At 41.0% G+C, this 5,000-nt stretch overlaps 1 protein-coding gene across 1 annotated transcript in view; it reads right to left on the bottom strand.

The window, feature by feature from the left end:
- Positions 1-5,000, bottom strand: part of LOC144974776 (uncharacterized) — a 29,764-nt gene that overhangs the window by 23,897 nt on the left and 867 nt on the right. The gene's annotated exons all lie outside the window — the stretch shown is intronic.

Below are 5,000 nucleotides of genomic sequence, written 5' to 3'. Positions count from 1 at the left end.
TCGGCAGCTTTTTCACAAAGAGCTGGGTGACGTGAATATCGTGCCTTCTATAAAATATTATAATGTATTATACAGAAAATAATTAGTAGAGCTGGGTGACGTCAATATCGTGCCTTCTATAATATTATAATGTATTATACAGAAAATAATAATTATGGAACACAAACGGTAGAATCATAATAATAATATTATTATGCTTTTGTTTAGCAAACTGTGTAATTGAATTGGGACTTTCATTGCCGACCGGTGTGTAGACCCCATTTATTCCAATGGTAATGTTTAATTATGATGCTTGTAATCATATTGTGCGTAATTCTACAGATTAAAAAAAATACCAAAAAAATAACATCATCATCATCATCATCATCATCATCATCATCATCATCATCATCATCATCATCATCATCATCATCATCATCATTGCCTTTTTTCACCCTGGATCAGGTATAGGCCACAAACAGTTTCCATCCATTCTCTATCCCGAGCTAACTTTTTTTTTTTTCTCATTCCATGTCTTATCACTTCTCTGTATATCAGCTTCTTTAAATTCTTCTCCATGTTCCTCGAAGATAGGGCAATACCACTAAACGTGCTCAATGCGCTTTACAAGGGCTCCCAAGCCAACAGTAACACTTAAGATCAGGACGATACATAACGCCTGTTAGGCGATATTACACTCGGATTTTTTTTTTCGGATAGAGACAACGCTGTTTAACTGCCAGGACTCATTTTACACTTGAGTACGATGAGAGACTGTGAGTTTTCCGTAAAGCGGATTCGAAACCCAAGACCTTCCATTCTGAAGACGAGTGTCATACCAGAGACCACATAGCTGCACAATATTCTGGTCCCAATCTCATTAGAAGTGTAAAACTACTCTTCCGGAGGACTGAATACGTACCTTGTGTAATTGATCTTGTGGTGTCAGAGTATTTTCTTGTCTAAAAAAATTCTGTTCTCAATAAGATCACCCATCCTCGAGCTTTATGTCCCGTAATCCTAAGAATCTGCCTATGCATTTTGCTACTAAAATAGTTATGCGCCTAATCGGCTTCGGTCGAGTTCCTGCTTAACAGCAGCGCTCATTACATCGGTGGGACTTGCCACATGTCCTACATGTACCCGTGTGGGTGCGGCTATGTGGTCTTGTGGTATGACACTCGCTTTCGGATCGGAAGGGCCTGGGGTCGAGCCTCGCGCTCGGCGCATAGTTGAGCCCTTGGAAAAGGCTCTTTACTCACATTCTTTCACCGTACTCAGCCAGGGGTTAAAATGAGTACCTGACCGTTAACAGCGATGTTTCTGTCTGAAAAGAATTGTAACATCGCCTAAGAAAGTCATGTCCCGTCCTACATTTTTAAATGTTGCTGTTGGCCAGGGACCCCTTGTAAAGCGCTTTGAGTACATTCAGTGGATATTGCGCTATATAAAGCTCAATGTAAAAGGTGTAAAACAAGTACATGGCCGTTAACACCGTGTCTCTGGCGCAAGAAAAAAAAATTTCTATCGCCAAACAGATTCGTGTCTCTTTTCCTACATATAGAGTTTTGCTGTTGGCTAGGGACCCATTGTTAAGCGCTTTGAGCATGTATAGTGGATATTGCGCTATTATAAAAGCTCTTGGTTTATCTTTGTTTGTTTTAAATTGTCCTCTTTAGTTTTGTACTAGGTCTTTTACAGAACCAGTGGAAATATTTGAGTCCTCTGGAGAAATACATTATTCCATCAAATTCTATTGGGATTTGAACCTGTTTTCATTTCGGGATAATCGGTATAATTCATGATGCTATCTATCGATATACGATCGCTATAGATTAATGCTAAAAGCTTCTGCCCCAAACATTTCTATTTCAATGGCCCCATGATCCCTAATGACCTTCACAGGCTAATCACTTCCAACAGCAATGCCATAGTCTGCAAAAATATACAAGTATTAAAAAATTTTGGCCAGAAAACTCATCCTTCAAATATCAATTGATTTAAACGACCCTAATCTTGGCTAAACTCTCAAACATGGGACATACCAAAAGTCCAGTTTTAGAATTTTGGCAAGTGAGGGTCCTTTAAATCGAAAGATATTTGAAGGACGAGTTTTCTGGCCAAAATTTATTTTAAAAACCGCATTTTTCCCGAATACGATAGAACCAATGCTATCTATTGCTATAGGATAGAACTAACATGATAATATTATGCCGATGAAGCAGGCAAACAGCCCATAACTATGTAATGGTTACCAAGGAGACCAATCACGGGAAATCTGGTCTTTTTCCCCGGAGACAAAATGGGTGTCTTAATCTAATCACGTCATTGATGAGAGAGGACACCCGGGGCTTGGAATCTCTATGGTGACAATATTAGCTGGCTTAACACACCCCCGCCCTCCCCTTCCACGAATTCTCTCTCTTCTCTCTCTCTCTCTCTCTCTCTCTCTCTCTCTCTCTCTCTCTCTATCTATCTATCTATCTATCTATCTATCTATCTATCTCCCTATCTCTACCTCTACCTTTTCCAATTTCTCCTCCTCATATTCCTTCTTTATCCTCCACCACGCATGTTACGAGACGATGCACCAAGAGATAAGACATCTCTCTCTCTCTCTCTCTCTCTCTCTCCTCTCTCTCTCTCTCCTCTCTCTCTCTCTCTCTCTCTCTCTCTCCTCTCCCTCCCTCTTTCTCTGCTTTCTTTTTTCTTATCCTCTCCCATACCTGGTACCAAACAATGCACCGTCAGAAAAGATTAGACCTATCAGTTTTTATAACAAGTGGCTACGTGACAGAAGGTAGAACGAAAAGTATTCACTAATTTGAAATTAATTCAAAGGGAATTCTATTAAAGGAAAGATGATCTAATATTGGAAGGTAATTTTTTTTCTTAGCATACCGAAATATAACTGGAGTGAGATGAATTCAGTTCTTGCCAAATAAACTTTAATAAAAATAAATGTGAATAATCGTTACTGTGACACGATACACCAAGTGATAAGATAGCTTCTCTCTCTCTCTCTCTCTCTCTCTCTCTCTTCTCTCTCTCTCTCTCTCCTCTCTCTCTCCAACACACCCACCCACACAAACACACCACACCCACCCACCCATCCACACACACACACACACACACACACACACACACACACCCCCCACACACACATATATACACATGTTACCAGACGATGCACCAAAGATTAGATAGCTAATCTTCCAGAGCACCTTTTGACCCAATGCCTTGTTACATCGAAACAACATAATTTGCTTTTTCATAATTCCATAAGCTTAGCAACCCCTCATTCTCTTCTTCTCTTTCTCCTCTCTCTCTCTCTCTCCTCTCTCTCTCTCTCTCTCTCTCTCTCTCTCTCTCTCTCTCTCTCTATCTCTCTCTCTCCTCCCCCCTTCTCTCTCTCTCTCTCTCTCTCTCTCACCTGCCCCCTCTCCACTCCTTGACGACATTTGCCAAAAGCTCTACAAAACCCTTTCAGAGTAATGAAACCGTGTAACTGGATCTTATCCCAGTTTCCTTGGTATATTAGGGGGCAGTGTGGCTCTGTGGGGTGGGACGGTCTTTATTTCGTACCCGAAAAGTACCGAGTTCGATCACCCGCCGCTGCGCTGTGTGGCCTTGAGCAAGTCACCTCGCCTAGATCAATTTGCGGTGCTGTATTGCGGCTGACGCCTGGGTTATTCCAGTCTTCCCTTGGAAAAGACCCTAGAGACAAATTTCCCCTATGGGATGAATAAATGGAATTTTATTTTATTTTATTTTATTGATAATGTCTGGTGTACCAAAACAACAGATGCCTCTTTCTTCCAACTCCCCCACTCCCCCCCCCCCCCTCCTCAACGACCCCTCTGCCCCACCACATGGCATTTGTTAAAATATCTATAAAACATTTCAGAGCGATAAGACGCATTAATCTGGAGCTTTACCCGTTTCTTTAGCTTAATGTCTGATGCACCAATTAACCAGTAGATTGTTGACCAATCAAAACTTGGAATTATGACACACCTCCACACGTGCTCGGACAAATATGGTTGCTGATTTACAAACAATAACGGGAGTGAATTCGACCCCTCTCTGATTATTGTTATTGTTTTGATACTGCAAAATGGATGACTAGTTATCACACGATTTTCTCCTTCATATTATAAACGAATAAGTTTACACTTCGTTTTCTTTGTTGATTCTTTATCGATCAAGCGGTAGAACATAAGATATTTTACTTGGACACATAACATCATCGTAAAACATGTTTGTTCCCTATTTTAACTTATCACTGCCATTGTTTACATTATGACGACTGTCCGAGAGGCGTGGTTATCTATGTGTCTATTAATGACTGATCTCCCACCCCCCCCCCCCCCCCCCACCCCACCTCCCCTGCTCACTTTTGGGTGGAATGAGTAGTCAGGAAAAAATCTTGACTTCTCAGAACGGATATCAGTCTCTTTTCTTGTGAAAGCAACCAGTCTATCAACTGAAGTCAAAGTGATACTGAAAAACGTGAGCTTTTATATAGCGCAATATCCACCAAACGTACTCAACGCGCTTTACAAAGGGTCCCTTACCAACAGCAACACGTAACATGTAGAACGAGACGTGACGCCTGCTAGACGATAATATTACAAATGTTTTTTTCGACAGAGACAACTATGTTGACGCCCAGGTACTAATTTTATACCTGAGTACGGTGAGAGAATGTGAGTAAAAAGCATTTTTCAAGGACTCAACTGTGCGCCGAGCGCCAACTAAGCTGCTAGAAGCTGTGACTGTAAAAAGTAATAAACAAAAATGAATAAAACAGCATCATAAAAGAACAGAATACCAAACAGGGGACGTTTCGGGCTCAAAGACCTTCTTCAGCCAAAAAATAATACCAAACTCGGAACATTTCGGTCCAAAATTTTTCTTCAGCCAAATGTGCTCAAAGCGCTTTACAAAGGGTCCCTGGCCAACAGCAACATTTAACATTTAGGACGGACATGACGCCTGTTAGGCGATGTCATAATTTT

Source organism: Berghia stephanieae, chromosome 6, assembly GCF_034508935.2.
Source record: "Berghia stephanieae isolate SIO BIC M18660-M18661 chromosome 6, UCSD_Bste_1.3, whole genome shotgun sequence".
Lineage (NCBI taxonomy): Eukaryota > Metazoa > Mollusca > Gastropoda > Nudibranchia > Aeolidiidae > Berghia > Berghia stephanieae.
Note: the sequence above shows the minus strand (reverse complement) of the source record. Positions and strands in the feature narration are given on the sequence as shown.